This window comes from Puntigrus tetrazona, unplaced genomic scaffold, assembly GCF_018831695.1.
Source record: "Puntigrus tetrazona isolate hp1 unplaced genomic scaffold, ASM1883169v1 S000000684, whole genome shotgun sequence".
NCBI classification, from domain to species: Eukaryota; Metazoa; Chordata; class Actinopteri; order Cypriniformes; family Cyprinidae; genus Puntigrus; species Puntigrus tetrazona.
The window spans coordinates 1-9,877 of NW_025048298.1; positions in this window are offsets into that span (position 1 = coordinate 1).

Below are 9,877 nucleotides of genomic sequence, written 5' to 3' on the forward strand. Positions count from 1 at the left end.
GGTCTGCCTGGCCCCAGACTGGCTTTGTTCTGGGCACCTGTTGGGTTGGTAGACCACGGACATTTCTGGGGACACCTCTTCCCCTCTTCCCTGAGGCTCTCTCTGACAGGAGCCCGCCCCCCAGCAGGAGGTTGTCCCCTCTATTCAGTGGAACAGTCTCTTTCTCCAGAGATACCACCTCTGCTCTCTCCCTGGTCTCCATCCCCTATAATTTTACTTTGCCACCCATGTCTATATCAACTCGTAATCAATCAATCATTTTTATTTATATAGCTTTTTAACAACACAGGTTGCATCAAAGCACTGTACAGTATAATGGACAGGGATATTATATGACGAGGACCACCTCTTATATTAAATGCAGAGACGGTCTCTGTAGTCAATTCAACTATAGTCACTAGAAGTTAAGTGGTCCCCAACCAAGCAGTTTTTCTGGTAGTGCGCACAGCGGCAAGGAAACAAAACCCCATGCATATAGAATGAGAAAACCTTTGGGAGGAAACCAGACCCAGTTGGGGCTGTTCTCTCTGACCGGACGCCCAGCACTTAACCTCCAGTTCAATTTTAAACGTAGCTGTGTCAGATAGTGTAAAATGACTTAGTGTGTGCGTGTGTGTGTGTGCATCAGGATCAGATCTGTCAACATGATCGTAGGTTTCTGGTCTCTGGAGGAATACCATAATTCTGGTGCTGATCCACCATCTAGTCTGGATACAAACTGTGAAAACAGATTGAAAAGAAAACAGGACTAATATTAGCGATGCTATTCTCTTTTACGTATGTCACAAGTAATATCGTATTTAGGGAGAGTGTGTTCCTGCCCCAGCAAATCTAAGTAATGCGCTCAAAAACTCTTTAACGGATTTGAATAATAAAAGGTGTGTTGGTGTTATGTGGAAGTAAGTAAAAAGATGTCTTTAATCTGATTGCTATAGAGGTAGCCTGTTTCCTTAACAGAGTTAGGGAGATTGTTCCAGGAGCTAGGTGCTGATAGGAAATGATTCGTCACTGGCAGAAAGCCGATTTTGATATTTCAGGTATTATCAAATGGCCAGAGTTTTGAGAACGTGAAATGGACGGTGACCATAATGTGATAAGAGCTCGCCAAGCATTGAGGAGCTAAACCATTCAGGGCTTTATAGGTAATTATTGGATTTTAAAATTATTCGATGTTTGATAGGAGCCAGTGCAGTGTTACAGAATCCGCTACGTGATCATACTTCCTAGTTCTAGTAAGACTCTGGCTGCCAGCGTTTGGACTAGCTGAAGTTTGTTTATTGCCGCAGTAGAGAAATTAAATCACACACCCAATAAAAGCATTGCAATACTCCAATCCCTGATAGTCATAACCATATGAATTAATATTTCTGCATTAAAGGGAGTGTTGGAAAGCATAGGTCGCATTTAGACATAGTTTTTAAGATGAAAACGCAGTTTCTTATAGATGCTAGAAACATGGATTTTCAAAGCGAAAGATTGGTGTCAAACAGTTATCACCTAGGCTCCTAACTGATGATGAAGATCATCATATAAAAGCCATCAAGTGATAGGCTGTGTTCTAGATTATTATATGTGGGGTTTAGGTCCAATTATTAGTAATCCTCTGCTTTGGCAGAATTTAACATTAAGAAGCTACCATCAACCAGCTTTTATATCGACTATGCATTCTGTTAGATTCCTCAATTTGTGTATCACACCAGGTCAGCGCGCCAGAAATGAGTAAGAGCTGAGTATCATCAGTGCTAGCAGTGAAAGCCAACACCATGACCCCGATACCGTCTCCAGAGGTGTTACGTAAAGCGTTGCAGTGGCAACGTGTCTCAGTTGACCTGAGCTCTGAGGGAACCCGCATTTCACTTTTGATCGATATGATACCTCCTCATTTTAATGCTCACAAACAGATAGCGGTCAGACAGATATGATTTAAAACCATGCTAAGGCGCCCTCTAATGCCAACATAGTTTTCAGTCTATTCAAGAGAATGTCGCGATCGATAGTAATGAATGCTTGCGCTGAAGATCTAGCACTAATAACGCAGATAAAACCACGCATCAGATGATAGAAGTATAGGTCATTAGTAACTCTAATGAGAGCAGTCTCAGTAATATGGTACGGTCTAAAACCTGATTGGGAAATCTCACAGACACCATTTTTCTTAAAAAGGAATACAGTCTGAGGATATCACTTTTCTAGTATCTTGACAGAAAGGGAGATTAGAGATTAGTTCTGTAATTTACAAGTCTTTTTGGGATCAGAGATGTAAGTTTCTTAATGATAGGTTTAATTACAGCCAGTTTAAAGGTTTTGGGAACATATCCTACTTCGACAATGATGAATTAATAAATGTCTGTAAAATAGGATTCATGACTTCTGGAAGCAGATCTTAATAGTTTAGATGGAATAGGGTCTAACTTATTACATGTTGCTGGTTTAGATGATTTAACAAGCTTTTGTCACAAGTTTTCTCCTATAATAGAGAAAGAGTGTAATTTTTCCTCAGTTCTAAAGCTCATTATCTGATGTGAAACTGTAGTTGTGGCCGCATGAAGTCATAATTTTATCTCTGATGGTATCAATCTTAGCAGTAAAGAAATTCATGAACTCAATGCAGCTAGCTCTCTTGGAGCATATTAGCACCTGTTGATACTTTATTTTTTGTTAATTTAGTCACTGTACTGAATAAATAATTTGGGGTTGTGTTTGTTTTCTTCTAAAGGGATGAAAAATAATCAGATCTTGCTATTTTTAATGCTTTTTCTGTATGACAAAGTTATACTCTCCCAGGCACGCAGAAATACTCTCTCAATTTGGTTTTTCTCCACCTGCGCCCATTTTTCCGGGCTGCTCTCTTTAGGCGCAGTTGTGTTGTCATTATACCATGGAGTCAGATTGTTTTCTTTTATCTTTTTAAGTGCAAAGGAGCAACTGTATCTAAAGTGCTAGAAAAAGAGGTGTATGAATTTCTATTACATCATCAATGTTTTGCACCATTATTGGATGAATCATGAATTGAGATAAGTCAGAATGTTATTTAGAAAAGCTTTCTTTGTGTGGAAGTGATATTCTACCATACTTGTAATAAGGTGCAGAGTTTATGGTTTAATTCATACAGAGTTCACAATAAGACTAGATAGGTGATCTGAAATAAGTCACTACTTGCTGCATACTTCAACCATTTAACATCTAGTTCCATGACAGTATTAGATCTAGAGTATGATTTGACAAATGAGTAGGTCCAGATGGATAATCATGTGGGCCCTGAGGCTGATAGTTTGCTGCATATAGCCGCTTCCTGTCCCTTGCATCCCCTGATTCATTACAGGCATTTGCATGAGCTCCTCTCTAGGCTTCTTTTTATTCTTTTCTTTTCTGCCTCTATTTGCAATTTTAGTAGTTGTGTTTTCAGTTTTTCTACCTATGAATCCTCCCTTTCTTGTATTTCCATGGCTTGGCCTGCATAGTAAATGAAATACTCTAGCCCATGTCTCTCCACTACCCCACACATTTCTGGGACTGTTTTTCTACTTGTTGTTTTGCTTTTCTGGAACTCCCTTCACTAATGCCTGCACCATGTAAAACTCCTTTACAGATGTCTCTGCAATCTGGAGTGCTGCTCCTACCCTTTCTTCCCATTCAGCTTCTGTCCCATACGAGATATGTTGATGCAGATTCTTCTGTGCTCCCATCTTAAATTTTGATAGATTGATGAAGTCATTTTTTGGTGTTGGATAGAGGAGTTTGTAAGAGCCCCTGCTTATTTGGGTAATTACTTCTGGACAGTGGTTTCTCATTGGCCATGTCTTCTATTCAAGTTTCATCCTCTAGAGAAGTCATCTAGGTTCTAGTAAGCAGATGTCCACATTAGGGCCCTAAAGTCCCTATTGCTAGTCTAATACTATGATTAATGTGGTGAGTTTATTTAACAATCTCTATCTCCTCCTTAGAAGGATCTGGCAATTTCTGCAGTACTGCATCTATGTCTGCATTCCCCCACCAGGTCTATACTCTAGATTCTGGTGTCCTCATCTCACTGTGCAATGGATACTGGGTTGGGTATGTTGCCTCTAACCCTCATGCCTTTCTTTAAATTTAAGGCTTGTAATATGGTGGTTCCTGGGGCACCTTCCTCTCCTTTAATGAGGGCTGGTAGCTGTACCAGCCCTGGGTGAAGAACCTGTGCCGCTTGCTTAGAACCCCGCCTATGTCCCAGCCTATATCCAGTAGTTGTTATACTATTATCTTTTCTTCACCTCTTCTGACCTTTACAGCTAGGCTTATTCTTTCTTCTATTGAATCTCCTCTGAAGATTTCTTTCTCTGATTTCCCTTTCCCTTCTGCTCTCGAAGTTCTGTCCTCAGCATTCTGACATTTTCCTCCCCATGCTTAGCCATTTCCTTTTCCATACAGAGACTACCTTTTCTGCTTCTCCACATGCTCTCCTCCTTATGCACACCCACTGGGGTCTTCTCCTTTCTCGATCCAGCTGCCCTACGTGTCGCCCATTCACCTCTACTTCCTGAGTTCTCTCAAGTATTTCTTCTGTCTAAACTACTGTTAATGATTGAACTCATAAGTTGTTTTGTCAGTTCTTCATTTATTAGCTCTCTTATCTCTTTTTCTTCTTCTTCGCCTAGCTTCCTCACGCTTGGTTCTACCTCAACTGTTCCTCCCAAGTAGGCCAAACCTTCCCGGCATTTTATTTGCCTGTTTTTGGTTATCGTGGACACTTCTCTGCTGTCAAACATGCATCACATTCAACATTAAAGGAAGCAGAGGACTTTTCTACATAAGGAGGTGCTGTAGGTTTTCTTCTTCTGATTATTTTCTCATTAAGAGCTGCAACTTTTACCCGCAGATCATGACACTCTGTTTATTCTGCTCCATAGTCTAGTCTGATATGACCTTTTCACTCACTCTCTTTTCTAATCTCCCTTCAGTAAAAAATGTTGCAGCTAGTCTGTTCTGTACCGCCATTTTTATACTCTTTGTCTCACCTCTTTCTTTTCTCTCTCTCATTATGGCCCTTGTTAGTTCCTCTTTGGTCTCAGTGAATCTATCCCTTCCACACATTTAATACACTCTAATTTAAGCTACATGCCTTTTCTAAGTCCTCTTTGTCACCTTGGTTTTTCTTTAATTTCAGCCTGTGCCAACATTTGTCTACACAATTTATCCTACTTCCTTATAGGTAGTCATTTTATCAGTTTTTATATTTTGCCTAGTCCATCACATATCTCTCAAAATTTGGATTATGACCAAACAGTCTGCACCATCAGGTTAGCTAGGTGTTTGTATGTCTAACTTTTTTATGCTTCCCTATGGTAATAATTGGCTTTTATTATTTAATCTACCACCTACTTTCCCAGGATCAATGTCTCAATACAGAAAACCACTGTGTGTGTACTGCTTCTTTCACTCATTTAGTGTCCCAATCTCTTGGGCTCATGCATTCAGCTTTCTCCGCACTTTGAGGCCAAACTCACCTGTCTTCTTACCAGGTCACACTTAGTGAAGGTGCGCGACAATTTGGTCTCAAAATACTTGAGATCAGCTTATCTCATCTTACACGCACTCAGGTACACATAGATCGGATATAACATTACACTCACAATATTTCTTATACACTTTTTTTTTTGTACCACGCTCGGTTTCACAAACTGCAATTTACCACGCCGGGTTTCACAAACTGTAGAGTACCACGCCGGGTTTCACAAACTGTAGAGTACTGCACACTGGTTTCCTAATGAAATCACTCTTTAGTGAATTTCAACCTTGCCAGAAAGTTACCTTTTGCAGTTCAACCTCCACAGAAATTACTTATACAAAGTTCAACATTTCTAAAAAGGACATTACCATTTTTCATTATTTTTGATCTGCATTTACTTCTTTAAATCCTTTGGACTCTGCTGAATTATTCTGATTTCAATATACAGAAAACCACTGGTGCCTCCCACCACTCCAACCAGATAATTTAGAGTAATCAATCCTGCAGTTCTTTTGTGAAAAAGGTGACTGCTTACCTGTTTCGTTGTTCAGTACTGATGGTTGAAGCAGAGGATTCCCAGCAGAAACCTCGCCTCAGACAGATCCAGGTGCCCCTCCAAATTGTTGGGGACAATCTTTTGTTGTTTCCCTCCCCAGGTTCAGGTCTGTCAATGATGAGACTTACGCTAAATTTACTATCTTAATTAGTTTAATAAAGTCAGAATAATTGAGACTGAGCTCAGGATACAGAACAACAGCATTAAAGGCATGCAGGGCAGTCCTGTATGCTCACACTACATTTCACAGAATATTTATATTCTTGTGCTTAGCGTCTTCCTCCCACTCAGGGTGTCCTTCACAGAACCAGGCGCAGTTCTTTCTTCTCGACCAGTAGATGGGCTCAGCAGTCTCCATGTCTTGTTTCTGTAGATAATACATGAATTGACATGAACAAAGAAACGCTGCTCGGAGCGATCAACGTGGCAAACAAATTAAAATCCTAAAAGTTCTTTGACACAAACAAAATTAAATAAAATCTTTGATTACGTGTTCATAAATCGTAAAAAACTACTCCCAGCTCAACGTGGATCACCCAAACTGCGTTTCATTGTTCATGTAAACAGGAGTTTTAAATCGACTTTATTTGAAATGGATTATTCAACGTGGTGCGGTGTGCAATACTGATACCCTGTTGTACCATTACAACACAAAAGCGAGACACAAAAAAGTTAAATTACATTAAACACAAAAATAAATGACAACATCAAACAATACAATTCAATATTAATATTAAAGAAACAACACTAAATAGATAACTACAATCCAAAACCCCCAAACAATTAATTAAAATCCTCAATTCTCTGTTTCACCCCATTCCACCTTAGCCAATGGTACATCCAGGCGGAACCAATAAACAAATCCTTGTTCCTGCCAGGACTCCAATTTCCCCCAAGTATCGCAACTCTCCGCGTCCATGGCTAGCCAGGCAGGTAACTTAAACTCAGAATAGAAAACAAATATTAATAACAAAATACAATGCAATCCATCTGTGTGCACTTAATGTGAATCGCGATTGTGAATAAAAGTGATAAGAAAAAGGTATGCAAACCAAAATAAAGTAATAATTGTTTAACAGATACGCATCTGTTAAAGAATTATTACTTTATTTTGCACTGCATACCCACCTCATCACTCATTCACAATCGTTAGTTCATGTGTGTATTGTTACTATAAACGTGATTAAGAAAATAAACCAAACAAAGAATGGAAATGATAACCTTAAATCTATATGAAATGTATAAAGAAACTGAGTGAGCTTTGGCTACCTTAATGATCTTGTGCGGCCACATCTCGGCCGCTACAACACCCATTGACATGAATAAAGAAACTCCGCTCGACTAATCACGTGATCACGCCATGGCGTGTCAAACGAACTAAAACTTCTAAAAGTTCTTTGACACGAACAAAATTAAATAAAATCTTTGAAACGTGTTCATAAATCGTAAAAACTACTTCCACGCTCAACGTGATCACATAACGCTTTCTCCACGTCCTGATTTTTCCATCTTGTAAAGTAAAAAGATTTGTAAAGATTTTTCGTCTTTGTAAAGTCACCCTGTTCAGTGAGCACACAGACTGCCTTGCGTATTTCTCTGATATATTGGCGGTAGGCAGCTACTCCCACTTTATAATGCACAGCGCAATCTAAGAGAAGGCAGAAATGGAGCTCTGATTTTGGATGGAGATGATAAGCCACTGAAACCTCTACTACAATGTCTAGAGTCGTTAGATTAGCATCACTTCTCTGCATCCTCATCCCCACGGTTCATCCTCTTCTCTTGCATGAGCAGGCCATCAAACAGCAGCTTCCATCAAACCACTCTGGACAGGACATGGGTCCTGGGTTTGTTAACCACCAAATCACTCTCAGCCTTTTGCTCAAGGATTTTCACTGGTAATGATGCACAGTGAGCGCATGTTTGTAGACCTGTCAGCGATATCTGTGAGTGTGTTTTGAGCTCATACACATGATGCACGCTCAAAATGAGGATGGACGTGGGCGGGATGAAGATGTCACAATCTACTTCCTCATATTTGGAGATGGATTCCAATGACGTCTTGTCTGTTGAAATGTTTAGCGAAATCAGCAAAGACAGAATGTGCTGAGAGAACTTGCTGCAGTCTCAATGGGACAAAAGTGCAAATGAGGTTGGTAGAGGTCAACTGACTGATAACTTCCCGGCACTTGATCCATTAAAATAAAGAATCAAAAAAAAATACCAACTGATCAGCACAAGAATACTGATCCATGATGTTGATACAATTTTGCAGTCACAAACAGGCAACATGGCAACATATCCAGGAATTTAACTTGTCACAAGATAACTAGTTACGTCGCACTATATATATATATATATATATATATATATATATATATATATATATGTATACATAATAAATATACAAAGTAAACATATGTAAGCCTCGGCATGGCTATGGCCATTCCGTGACCTGTTTGAGTGAATGCTGGAGAAGGGGTAGGTAAAGTTAATTTAACTTTAGTTTACTTCATATGTTATGCTTAGGTTAGGAGTGACAGCCTCCGTGATGGCTTGTGTTTTATTAGGTAGTGTAGTTAATTTGGGCGGTGGATACGCTGAAGACCTTGGTTTTGTTTCTACATTTTCTTTTTGCTAGTTAGATTAGTTGGGTTCAGGGCCTTAGTTATTAGGAACGTTTTGCTTTTTTATTTTTCTTTGATTTGGCGTCACTCATTCTTTTCTCTTCTCTTTTAAGTTTATGAATCTATCTCTTCTGTTTAAAAAGAAACTGTTAAAATAAAAGCAGATTGATTGATCTATGTTTGCCCTCACGGACATTCTTATTGCAGTTCTTACGCAGCAGTTGCATCTCACTTAAATGTTACTACATCCCCATTTAACAACGAACACGTAACAGTATGTTGAATAACCCTAATGTTCAATGCAATGCAAAGTCTCAATGCATTTTAATTTTGATGCACTACAAAATCAATGTATTTCTGATACTGGTCTTCTGTGACTCTTTATATATTTCATCCTCATACCACTGTTTGAGTTTTACAGTGGTAAAAGTGGATGCTAAGTAACGTTGAATTAAGAAGGTATGTTGGAATAACCCAATTGTTCAATGCAATGCAAAGTCTTAATGCATTTAATTTCAATGCACCAAAAAATCTGTGTTTTTCTGATACTGGTCTTCTGTGACTCTTTATATATTTCATACACATGCCACCGTTTACGTCTTTACCATGATAAATGTGGATGACAACCTTAAATTAAAAATCTGTGTTTTTCTGATACTGGCCTTCTGTGTCTCTTTCTATATTTCATTTACATTGCCTCTGTTTATATCCTTACCGCGGTAAATGTGGGTTGCATAACAACATCCAACTAACAAGTCAGGTTCAATAACCCAAATGTTTATTACAAAATAAAATAATTTTTTCATTCAAAAAAGCATAAAATCTGTGTATTTCTAAGACTTCTGTATTTTTTTTTCTACATTTCATCTACATGCCACTGTTTGAGTTTTTACCGTGGTAAAAGTGGATGACAACATTAAATTAACCAGGTATGTTAGATAACCCTAATGTTCAATGCAATGCAAAGTATCAATGCATTTAATTTTTTGATGCACTACAAAATCATTGTATTTCTGATACTGGTCTTCTGTGTCATCTCTTTGTATATTTCATCCTCATGCCACTGTTTGAGTTTTACCGTGGTGAAAGTGGATGCCAACGTTGAATTAACAAGGTATGTTGAATAGTTTAATTTTTCAATGCAATGCAAAGTCTCAATGCATTTAATTTCAGTGCACCACAAAATCTGTATATTTCTGATACTGGTCT